We start from the raw sequence: 13,040 nt of genomic DNA, 5'->3' as shown, positions 1-13,040 counted from the left end.
ACCCTGCTTAGCCTCAAAGATCAGACGAGATTGGGCTGATTCAGGATGATGTGGCCATAGGCCTCTGAACACCAGAGCAGGTTTGAATGACTGAACCCACGGGCGAAAAATATATATGCATTTTATTTTATTAAAAAGGAACGCCAACTTCTGATCTGTTGATCTCTTTATTATATGAGCGTTGTCTACTGGACAAGTCAGGTTTTTTTTTTACAGAGGATATAGCAGCGTTATTCGCTGGAACTCCCTATAAAGCCCTTCCTCCACAAAAATAGAGAACTTTTTCAGAGGAAAAAAACAATTTATCTGGGTGCTCTCCCTCATAATACACAAGCTTTCTTAGCCATAAATGGATAGAAAAAGCATGAACAGATTTTGGGGGGGGGGGGGGGCTTTTAGTGAACCCAAATCAGAAGTGGGCTCATCGACTGACTGCGTTACTGGCAGTAAAAATGTGGAGCGGACCAATTCAGTGAGTGACTGAAAACAACCTTTCCTGCAAGCTTGATACTTCGCATAATTTTCTACAGAGGAGGAGACATCAGCCTTTTCCTGGTCCTAGAGAGCCATCTCTCGCTCCTTGTTCCTCAGTATGAGAGTCCTGAGCAATGGCTGGGGACCCGTTACGCTCAGTCTCACTCTGGGATGCGATTAAAGCATCAAACTTTTACTTTAAGCTTAAAATGGTTGAAGAAAAAACCTCCTTAGCAATATACACAGGGCCTGCAACACTTGCCCCTCCTGACGGCTCACCATGACCAGCCGTATTACTCTCAAGGGAGGATGCCATCTTACTGGGATGGATCTAGGCTAACATGTGACTATACAAGTCTTTCTAGAGCCCTTTATCAAGGTGTTTTTACCCCCCCCCCCCCAACATAGCCTAATGCACAAAGCAGAGGTACTACAAGAAGGAATGCATATACAGCTTGAGCTATAGTTCAGCACAGTTGTTGCCATTAATGCCCAGCCTGATGTAGCAGTAAAAATGTGTCAAAGGAAATGCCTGTGTCACCAAACCTTTAACGCCATCTTTTGCTCGTGTCCCTCCACAGCCTGCAGCCTAAAACTCTGCCTCCATGTGTTAGACGACTGAGGACACAGACGCCGCTAACACCCCCTCTCCCCCGCCGCCGCGTTGCCTACGGCTCTTCCCCTTTTCTTAAAATAAATCTTTTTCCCATGCAAGCGGCGGACTACAGGAAGCAGCAGCGTGGCATGGGGGGGAGGGGCTTCAAGCCGCTGAGCGCGCCAGTTCTCTTTTTTTTCAAAGAAAACTTAAAACGCTTCGTCCCCATGAAGATGGAGACTACTGGCACAGGACGGAGATAAGCGGGGAGACCCCCCCCCCCCCCTCAAGCTTACCGGGGGTACTGCTGTCTGGGTGGAAGAAGCATCATCTCAGCTCCCTGACACAGCGAGTTCTCTCAGCGTGCAGCGAGTGCTCAATACAGCCCCCAGTGGTGCCACATAGGCATGACAACATTTTACTGATCTTAAAAGGAGACATTCATAAGAAACTTCAATAAAAAAAATTCTTAGAACACTCCTTACCTTTCCCGCTGCAGGGATTTCTGTGGTAAACCAACAGACCCAATTTTCACCCTTCACGGTGTGTTCTGTTAAACGTTCAGGACCTTGGGATCCTAGAGGAAACCCACAATCCTGGCACTGCAATAGCACAACGGCAGTAAACTTTATGGCCTTAATACCAAAAAGTACTGGATTCCAGAGTCCAGCTCTCAAAAGAGAAACATTCACAGGCAAAAACCTTGATTCTTCGGACATGAGGCCCAGGTACCATTCAATTCGGCCAGAAAGACACCTTGAATGAAACAATCTGCATAGCTAACCCCAGCCAGGATTGCTCCAGAGTAGCTCAGCTCAGCACATCTTTACTCTGTGACCAACACCTAGACACTGGCGAAAAAACGGAGGTACTGCCACCAGCGGGATGGGGTTATATAGGGAGTGCACTTTTTGTCTTAGGGCGTGCCAGTGCCCATCACCTGAAGGTGGCCTATAACCCACATAGTAACTACTATGGCTCTATGCCCCATGATGTACGATGAGAAAAAGGGGGCCTTATAAATCAATATAAAAATTAAAGCACAATCTCCACAGAGAACACCACCAACCCCAATACAATGATAGGGGACCTTCTACTTATAAATCACTATCCCCCACGGTCACCACACCCAGGTCCCTATAGATCTAACAATGGGCAGGGGCATTTTTTAAACCAAGGTCAGTCAAGAAAGAAGTGCTTATGCAAACAAGGATCTAGGGGAGGAAAGAGGGTACATACAGTGCATTGCGAAAGTATTCGGCCACCTTGAACTTTTCAACCTTTTGCCACATTTCAGGCTTCAAAACATAAAAGATATAAAATATCAATTTTTTGTGAAGAATCACCAACAAGTGGGACACAATTGTGAAGTGGAACGAAATCTATTGGATAATTTAAACTTTTTTAGCAAATAAAAAACTGAAAAGTGGTTCGTGCAAATTTATTCGGCCCCTTTACTTTCAGTGCAGCAAACTCACTCCAGAAGTTCAGTGAGGATCTCTGAATGATCCAATGTTGTCCTAAATGACTTGTGGTGATAAATAGAGTCCACCTGTGTGTAATCAAGTCCCTGTATAAATGCACCTGCTCTGTGATAGTCTCAGGGTTCTGTTGAAAGCGCTGAGAGCATCATGAAGACCAAGGAACACACCAGGCAGGTCCGCAATATTGTTGTGGAGAAGTTTAAAGCCGGATTGGATTTGGATACAAAAAGATTTCCCAAGCTTAAAACATCCCAAGGAGCACTGTGCAAGCGGTCATTTTGAAATGGAAGGAGTATCAGACCACTGCAAATCTACCAAGACCTGGCCGTCCCTCTAAACTTTCAGCTCAAACAAGGAGAAGACTGATCAGAGATGCAGCCAAGAGGCCCATGATCACTCTGGATGAACTGCAGAGAACTACAGCTGAGGTGGGAGAGTCTGTCCATAGGACAACAATCAGTCGTACACTGCACAAATCTGGCCTTTATGGAAGAGTGGCAAGAAGAAAGCAATTTCTCAAAGATATCCATAAAAAGTCTCGTCTAAAGTTTGCCACAAGCCACCTGGGAGACGCACCAAAAAAGTGTAAGAAGGTGCTCTGGTCAGATGAAACCAAAATCAAACTTTTTGCCCACAATGCAAAACGATATGTTTGGCGTGAAAGCAACACAGCTCATCACCCTCAACACACCATCCCCACTGTCAAACATGGTCGTGGCAGCATCATGGTTTGGGCCCGCTTTTCTTCAGCAGGGACAGGGAAGATGGTTAAAGTTGAGGGGAAGATGGATGCAGCCAAATACAGGACCATTCTGGATGAAAACCTGTTGGAGTCTGCAAAAGACCTGAAACTAGGACGGAGATTTATCTTCCAACAAGATAATGATCCCAAACATACAGCAAAATCTACAAAGGAATGGTTCACAAATAAACGTATCCAGGTGTTAGAATGGCCAAGTCAAAGTCCAGACCTGAATCCAATCGAGAATCTGTGGAAAGAGCTGAAAACTGCTGTTCACAAACGCTCTCCATCCAACCTCACTGAGCTCGAGCTGTTTTGCAAGGAAGAATGGGCAAGAATTTCAGTCTCTCGATGTGCAAAACTGATAGAGACATACCCCAAGCGACTTGCAGCTGTAATCGCAGCAAAAGGTGGCTCTATAAAGTATTAACATGGGGCCGAATAATTTTGCATGTCCCACTTTTCATTTTTATATTAGTTAAAAAAAGTTTCAAAAATCCAATAGATTTCGTTCCACTTCACAATTGTGTCCCACTTGTTGGTGATTCTTCACAAAAAATAAAAATGTTATATCTTTATGTTTGAAGCCTGAAATGTGGCAAAAGGTTGAAAAGTTGAAGGGGGCCAAATACTTTCGCAAGGCACTGTAGATCCAAAAAAATTGGAAGATGTAGGGAAAAGTGGGATATTTAATCTGAGTAAGGCTGGATTGACACCTATGTATTTTTTGCATTTTGAAGATTTGCACTACAGCCCATTTAAAATGGTTTTCTATGGGACACAATCTGGAGAGCAAATCTGCAAAATGCAAAAAGCACTAAAAAATTTGAGTTACGCTTACCGGTAACGTCTTTTACAGTAGTCTTTCAGGACAGCCACTAAGAGAGATAGACTCATCCTCTTCCTCTGGAAACACTGCGCCAGCCCATAAATTCTTACTTCCCCTGCCGGACCTCAGTTTATATCGAGATTACCTCCGGCCAGCTGGGGAGACACAAGAACACATTAACATATTTATCAAATAGCATTATCTTGCTGCGCTCTGGTCTTTTGTAAGACTCCCCCCAATTTTCGGGTGGGAACTAGGGCTGTCCTGAAAGACTACTGGAAAAGACGTTCCCGGTAAGCGTAACTAATTTTCCCTAATCGTCTTTCAGGACATCCACTATGAGAGGATAAACGAGCACTTACCAGTTAGGGTGGGACTACAGCTTGCAAAACCTTTCGCCCAAAGGTCTGCTCACCTGCCGACACCAGATCCACTCTGTAGTGTTTTACGAAAGTGGAGTAGCTGGACCATGTTGCTGCTCTGAAAATCTACTCTGGCGTTGCTCCCGCTCTTTCTGCCTGGGAGGCTGCCATAGCTCTAGTAGAGTGTGCTTTAATACCCACTGGGATTTCTTTCCCTGCAACTAAATAAGCCTGCTCGATGGCTACTCTGAGCCATCTAGCAATAGTGCGTCGGGACGCTTTAAAACCTTTTCTGGCCCCGGAAAACACCACAAATAAGGAATCTGACCTTCTGAATGACTTGGTCAGTTCTAAATAGTGTAGGATACATCTCCTAACATCCAAATAATGAAATTTTAGTTCCTTCTCGCCGGAGGGATTGGGACAAAAAAAAGAGGTCAAAACTATTTCCTGGCTTCTATGAAAGCCGGATGCCACTTTCGGCAAAAAGGCCGGATCGGTCTTTAAAACTATCCGGTCCGGAAAAATAACGCCAAAGGGAGCCCTGACTGATAAGGCCTCCATCTCACTGACCCTCCTGGCAGTTGTTACTGCTACCAGAAACACTGTCTTCAGAGTAAGTTCTCTCAGAAAACACTCTTTTAAAGGCTCAAAGGGGGGTCCAGTTAAGCTCTGCAAAACTAAAGATAAATCCCATCTGGGAAAGGACAGATCCTGGACCGGTCTCTGTCTGGACAGGGCCCTAAAGAACCTGACTACCCATGGGTTGGCAGCCAGATGATCTTCCAAATAAACACTGAGGGCTGATACTTGACCCCTAAGGGTACTAATGGATAAGCCCCACATTGTAAAAATTCCAAAACTGCGGAGGAGCTGCGTACTGGGAAAGAGCTCTCTACGCACCACTTGTTGAAACTTAACCAGACCTTTTCATAGATCTGGCGAGTTTCCTTTTTCCTACTGTCCAGGAGGGTAGAAACTAGTCTCTCTGAAAAACCTTTAGATTTTAATAAACCCTCCTCAGTAGCCAGGCCGCTAACTTCCACTGGCGTACTCGTGGGCAGAGGACTGGCCCCTGAGAGAGGAGATCGTCCCGAGGGGGCAAGAGTAAGGGAGGTTCTACCGCCAACTGCTTTAGCATTGAGAACCATGCTCTCTTGGGCCAATGCGGAGCCACCAGAATCAGATGTGTTTTCCATTTGAAACTTTCTCAGAACTGCTGGCAACAACGCTGGAGGTGGGAAGGCATAGCAAGTTCTGAAATGCCAATTCTGGTTCAAGGCGTCCACACCTAAGGCTCCCTCTACCCTTCTTAGGGAGAAAAAACAGGGTGTTTTTCCATTGTTTCTGGACGCGAAAAGGTCCACCTCTGGAGACCCCCATCTCTTTATTATGAGATTGAAAACCTCCTGGTTGAGAACCCAATCGCCCTCCCTCGGTCTTTCGGCTGAGAAAGTCTGCTACCACGTTTTTCTCTCCCCTCAGGAAAACTGCTAAGAGCGAAAGGGTGTAGGTTTCAGCCCAGCTCAGGATCTCTGTCGCTAAAGACAACAGGGCTCCGCTTCTCGTGCCACCCTGCTGGTTTAAATAGGCCACTACGGAGGAGTTGTCCGACCGCACCTGAATGTGGTGACCACGGAGCTCTTTTTTGAAGAATCTGAGGGCTAGTCCCACTGCCCTTAATTCTTTCCAGTTGGACGATCGAGTCAACTCGCCTTCCTCCCAAGTGCCCTGGGCTAGAAGGGAACCCAAATGTGCCCCCCAACCTTTTCCACTTGCATCTGTGGTCACTACCCGAGAAACCGGGATGAGCCACAGACGCCCTTGCGACAGATTCGTCACTTTCCTCCACCACCAGAGGGATCTCTTTACCTGGTGTGGAATATGTACTAGGGTGTCTAGAGCCTCCTGACTGTGGTCCCACACCCCTAGGATGAAGGTCTGTAGGGGACGAAAATGTAGCCCTGCCCACTGCACTGCTGGGAGGGTAGATGTAAGGAGACCCAATACTGACATCAAAACCTTTATGGAAACCAGCTGGTTGCTCTGAAGAGAGGCCACCGCTCTGTCCAGCTTTTGTACCTTTTCTCTTGGTAGAAAAACTCTCAACAGTGTTGAGTTCAACAGGAAACTTAGATAGGAGATCTGTTGTGAGGGGATCAGGCTGGACTTTTCCAAGCTCAGAAGCCACCCCAGGTCTGTAAGGACCCCTTTGGTTAGATCGAGATCCTTGACCAACTGTGTTGGGGATGCTGCAAATAAAAGCAGGTCGTCCAGGTAGGCTATTATACATATCCCTTGGAGCCGAAGAAAGGCCATGGCTTCTGCCAGGACCTTGGTAAAAATGCGGGGTGCCGAGGATAGCCCGAATGGCAGGGCCTGAAACTGAAAATGTACTGTTTCTCACCCTAAATCTATGGCAAGGCGTAGAAACTTCTGCGAGGCCTCCGCTATAGGGATGTGTAAATACGCGTCCCTTAGGTCCAGAGATACCATGAAACAGTTGCAGGGCAGAAGAGCCCTTACTGAAAAGATCGACTCCATGCGGAATCTTTTGTATGTCACTGAAGCGTTCAGGGGCTTTAAGTTCAGAATCAATCTGAACTTTCCTGAGGGTTTTTTCACTACGAAGATGTGAGAATAAAACCCCCTTCCCTCTTCTGCTTTTGGGACCCTGAGAATAACATCCTGATTCTCCAATTCCCTCAGAGCTTCTAGCAAGGCCTCGGCCTTTACCATGCACCTGGGTAGATGCGTGACAAGGAGCCTTTGAGGGGGTGGTCTTAAGAATTCGAAGAGGTACCCCCTTCTTATTACCCCTAAAATAAATTGATTGGGGGATATTGTCTCCCACTGTGGTAGAAAGGCCCCCAGTCTTCCTCCCACTGTAGCTGGAATGTCACTGGGTTTTACGGGGCTGGACAGGGCGGCGAAAAAAAAAAAAAAAAAAAAAAAAAAAAAAAAAAAAAAAATCGCCCCTCCTCTGCCCCTGCCTTTTTGGGGCCAGGTTCTCTTTTTCCCCTCTGGTTTAGGGGTTTCCCTATGCCCTTGCGGACGAAAACCCCTTTTTTGTTGGTACGGGGGTTTTCCGTTTAAGAGGAAAGGATTTTTTCCTGTCCGCTGTCCGGTCTAGAACAGTCTCTAGCCCTGGGCCAACATAGTTTTATCTTGGAGGCATTATCTCCTGGCCACGTTTTTAGCCAGAGGGCCCTTCTGGCCGAATTGGCTAGAGCCGCCGTTCTGCCCGACATGCGGACGGACTCAGCAGAGGCATCTGCTATATAAGCGATCCCTCGCAGCATAGTAGGGAAGGACGACAGAATGGTTTCCTTATCTGTGCCTGCCTCAATATGTTGCTGGATCTGTGAGAGCCAGTGCTCTAAATTGCGAGCCACAACTAACAGCCATTTCAGGCTTTAGATTGCCGATAGCCGAGTCCCACGTTTTCTTAAGCAGAGAGTCAATCCTTTTGTCCATGACATCTGCCAAGGCCCCCATGTCTTCAAACGCCAAATCTGTGTGTCTGGAGACCTGGGAGAAAGCGGCATCTAATTTGGGATTTTTATTCCAAAGGCATGCCGGGTCCTCTGAAAATGGGAACCTTCTTTTGAGGGATCAAGATAAAAAGGGCTTTCTCTCCGGATCCTGCCACTCCTTTTTAACTGTTTCCATTAAAACTTTGTGCACTGGAAACACCCTTCTTTTTGGTTCCCCCAAACCTGAATACATTTGGTCATGAAGGGTTAGGGGCTTCTTATCCGTCTGGATACCGAGGGTTGTATAAATGGCCTTTAAGAGGTCCTCTACCTCATCAAGGGATAACTTATATCTGGAGGCTTTCCTGGACCCCCCGTCCTGGTCCTCCCCCTCTGAACCCTCCTGGGAATCGGAAGAGGAACTGTCTGGAAGGGATCTAAAAGACGAGAGCTCTTTGACTAAAGCTGCTAGTCCTGACTCCTGTTCAGATTCCCTTTCCCTAACGAGGGAATCAATACAGCCCTTGCACAACACTTTGGTCCGAGATTCCCCTAAAATGTCCCTATAGGAGGCACATTTCTTTTTAGAGCAATGCGTAGACCTAGTTTTTTCCGTAGCTTTCTAAAATAAAAAAGGAAAAGAACAAAAAAAGAGACAAAGTCAATACAAAGCTCGGGATACAACCCTGGGAGTGCACTAGACCCTTTTTTTTAAAAAGAAGGGATCTGAGCCTCTCCTCCCCCCTGGCCACCCAGGGGGTCTGCCCCCCCCCCCCCCATGATAGAACCATACATTGGGGTGGGGGGATCCTAGATAGAGAGTACCCCTCCCCAGGGTGCTCTTACCTTAGGAATGCTGGAGATAGTGTCTGTTTGAGCCTCAGCTTCCGACATGACTGCAGGTGGCTGCTTACTACAGAGTTCCACGCTGCCTGTGCGAGTTCCGAACTCATCTCCAGCTTGTGCCCGGCCCTCCTAAGCTCCACGACCCGGAACCCGGAAGTCGATCGTATTCGAGGTCAAGCCTTCGCTTCCGCCGCATACGATGTCGCCCGTCGTTCGGCCAGCTCGGTTCAAGAAAAAAAGGGCGCGGACTGTACCCTTGTACAGGGAAATCTTTCGAACGGCTTGCCAGCTGCGTCCCTGTAGACACGATAGGAGTCCCCCACGACCTGAAGCCGCGCTCGACTAGGAAGGGGTGGCAGTACCTGGTGAGGCAAGTAAACCGAACCTCCGAACGGTTTGAACCCAGCTTTCTTCAAACGAAGCCCCTGCTTCTTTCAACCGGGTTCTTTAACGAAAAAAACGGCCACAGCCTCCCCGACTGATCGGCCTGGTTCCTTGTACAGTGTCTCCCCGCCGGAGGAAACACTAATAACTGAGGTCCGGCAGGGGAAGTAAGAATTTATGGGCTGGCGCAGTGTTTCCAGAGGAAGAGTAGGAGTCTATCCCTCTCATAGTGGCTGTCCTGAAAGACGATTAGGGAAATGCATAGGTGTGAATAAAGCCTAAAGCGACATTGACTGAGGATGAGAAATCTCTACTCAGATTTGAAATTCGCACCACAAGCTAAGCCTAATAAAATTTCAAACGGATATTGACATTCATAAATTTACAAAGAAAGTCATTGAAAAATTTTTTTTTTCCCAGAATCCCATCATGAGGAACTCCCAAACATCACTTAAAAATTTGAGGAATGCTTCCCTCTTTAACCCCCCTAGATCAGTGTGCTTAAGGATATGCTGGCATGTCAAATCTTTGGCAATTGCAGTGTCTGAATCAGTAAGACAATGCATTGATTCCCAAAAGTAGTTTCTGTACTACTTTTCGTGATTTTGGGGTGCGATTTCCATTCACATCTGTGCAGAAACCCGCACAAATGTCTTCCAAATCGGGGGAATGAAATTGTGCGAGTTCAGCTGAACTTGCACAATTTCATTCCCGCAGTCAGTGTGAACCAGGGCTTAAAGGTGAAAGCCATTAAACATAATAAATTTGGATAGGAGTATTAAAACTTTACTGGAGACGCTGAAAGCTGAAAATTGGTCTGGATAGGAGGGGGTTTAAATGCCCAGTAAGCAAGTGGTTAATTTACTACATTTGGTGCCGTTAACAGATCATCATGAAATTTGTTTATCAACTAGCCATTTTCTTGGGTGCAAATCCTACTCCCCCCCCCCTTTCTTTGTTCGATTTATCTTCCATTATATATTTATAGATTTTCCATTATAAATGATTGCTATATAATCTAAATTAAATTCCAGTGGTAATCCCTGAATGCTCATTTATACAGTCCTGGAGTTCGAGAAAATGGCGGCCACACCATTTCTGAGTTTTGGCAAAGATGTCGTTTCTTCAACTTCTGGTGTGAAATTCTGGCATTTACAGGTCTGTGGTTAATTAAGCATCTCCACAACAAGACATCAGTGATAGACAGATCCCTTTAACAATGCATTTGAGCACGAAACGCATTGGAAAGGGTCCTATACCCCGGAGTTACCATTGTGACCTCGTGGTCAGAGCGGTGTGCTTTTCTTGTATTTTCTGGCCGTTATAAACATGTACTCCCAATTTTTAGTGAATACTATACCATATTAGGTATATTCTTGGCTCCCGGTGAGTTTTTTTTATTTTTATTTAATACCACCCCATTGAAAAAGCACATGGATTTATCGCCGTTTACTCCACTTCCATCTGGATGCTGATCATCAGAACAGGACCTGACCGTCTTCATTTTCTGTTCATGCATTTTATAAAACGCAAGACTCATCTTTATTCATCTTCTGATGAGTGCATTATATACTGGTGGTAGGACATCACTGCGGAGATTCTACAAGACCACACTTTGGGTGAAATGCCCTCTACTTGAGAGATGCTAGCTTTCAGTTGATGTCCGACACACACATCAGAACGCCTGATGGTGCTCCCTGCATGTTAGGTCTCTATGTGGCCACACTGTGTAAAAGTCTCACACATGTGGTATCGCCGTACACGGGAGTAATAGCAGAATGTGTTTTGGGGTGTAATTTGTGGTATGCATATGCTGTGTGTGAGAAATAAACTGATAATATGACAATTTTGTGAAAAAAAAAAAAAGGAAAAAAAAATCTTGATTTTGCAAAGAATTGTGGGGAAAAAAATGACAACTTCAAAAAACTCATCATGCCTCTTACTAAATACATTGGAATGTCTTCTTTCCAAAAAGGGGTCATTTGGGGGGTATTTGTACTTTTCTGGCATGTTAGGGTCTCAAGAATTGAAATAGGCCGTCAGTACTTCAGGTGTGATCAATTTTCAGATATTGGCACCATAGCTTGTGGACTCTATAACTTTCACAATGACCAAATAATATCCAACAATTTGTACTTATTTTTACCAAAGATATGTAGTAGTATAAATATTGGCCAAAATGTATGAAGAAAAAATTACTAATCTGCTAAATTTTATAACAGAAACAAAGAAAAATTCATTTTTTTTTTTTTTTTTTTTACAGAATTTTCTGTATTTTTTCTTTTATAGCACAAAAAATAAAAAACCAAGCGGTGATTAAATACCACCAAAAGAAAGCTCAATTTATGTGAAAAAAAGGACAAAAATTTCATATAGGACCAGTGTTGCATGACTGAGTAATTGTCATTCAAAATGTGAGCACCGAAAGCTGAAAATTGGTCTGGTTATTAAGGGTGTTTAAGTGCCCAGTGGTCAAGTGGTTAACCCCCCTCCTGCCCAGACCAATTTGTCAGCTTTCAGCGCTGATGCACTTTGAATAACAAATGCGCGGTCATACAACACTGTACCCAAATGAAATTTTTATAATTTTTTTCCCACAAATAGAGCTTTCTTTTGGTGGTATTTAATTACAGCTGGGAGTTTTATTTTTTGCTAAACAAACAAAAAAAGATAAAAAATCATGTTTAATAGTTTGTTATAAAATTTTGCAAACAGGTCATTTTTCTCCTTCATTGAAGTGCGCTGATGAGGCGCACTGATAGGCTGCACTGGTGGGCACTGATAGGCACAGATAAGGCGGCACGGATGGGCACAGATAAGGCGGCACGGATGGGCACAGATAAGGCGGCACGGATGGGCACAGATAAGGCGGCACGGATGGGCACAGATAAGATGGCACGGATGGGTGGCACTAAGGGGCACCGATGGGCGGCACTGGTAGATGACACTGATGGGCACGGATATGTGGCACTGGGGTGCAGCACCCTTGTTGAGGCAGATTGTGGGTGGCACTGTGGGCACTTATTTATTCCTGAGGGTGGCAGGTGGGCACTGGCAAGCTGGCCGGAGGCGAGGAGGAATAATAGCCGATTACCGGCTCCGTTGTATCACATGATCAGCTGTCATTGGCTGACCGCTGATCACGTGGTAAGAGGTCGGGATCGACCCCTTGCTCGGATCCGTGATCAGGCGAGTCATACACTCGCCGATCACAGAGCGCGCCACGCGCGCCCCTCAGGGACACATAGGCCGCTCGTGCACGGGACGACGTCAATAGACGTCGTCCCGGCAAAGGAGGTCCGCGCTGTAGCCGTCATTTGGCTATAGCACGGATCGCTAGTGGTTAAAGTAGTCACAAAAACAGGAATAGATGAGAAAATCGCCCAATGAGGACACTAGCTATGGTGACCCTGTTAACTACTGGGGATTTCTCTTACTTGGAAAGGATGTCTTCTCACTTTCTGTTTTGGCTATGGAGTTTAGCCTTCAGTTCTATTTTATAGAATAACTCCTGGCTTCAGTTGACTTTAAATAGTAAGTTTGGACCAAGCTAGTCCACATTAACCATTTACTAATAGTGGCATCAGCTCTATGTGCTGCACCAGCATCAGACTGAGCACTGGTCAACCATTCACAGGGAACTTTAGCTTAGGTAGAGATCAGGACGTCATCTGCCCACCTCAAACTCCCTGTGAATGGCCGAGCACTGCTCAGCCCAACTCAATTTTGTTCTGGAGGCAGAACGGGAACAACTATCCCGCTGCCGTAACACAGCACCATTTACTAAATGAGGCTTTATACAGCACACACAGCTGCGGCAACTGTTAGTCCAAGCTGGTCCAAAATGT

The 13,040-nt window shown here is 45.8% G+C and overlaps 1 protein-coding gene across 2 annotated transcripts in view; it reads right to left on the bottom strand.

Moving 5' to 3' along the window:
* BFAR (bifunctional apoptosis regulator) overlaps positions 1-13,040 on the bottom strand; it is a 111,084-nt gene that overhangs the window by 44,905 nt on the left and 53,139 nt on the right. The window lies entirely within an intron of this gene.

Source organism: Lithobates pipiens, unplaced genomic scaffold, assembly GCF_037356315.1.
Source record: "Lithobates pipiens isolate NorthernLeopardFrog02 unplaced genomic scaffold, aLitPip1_a1.2 Scaffold_22, whole genome shotgun sequence".
In the NCBI taxonomy this organism is placed as follows: domain Eukaryota; kingdom Metazoa; phylum Chordata; class Amphibia; order Anura; family Ranidae; genus Lithobates; species Lithobates pipiens.
Note: the sequence above shows the minus strand (reverse complement) of the source record. Positions and strands in the feature narration are given on the sequence as shown.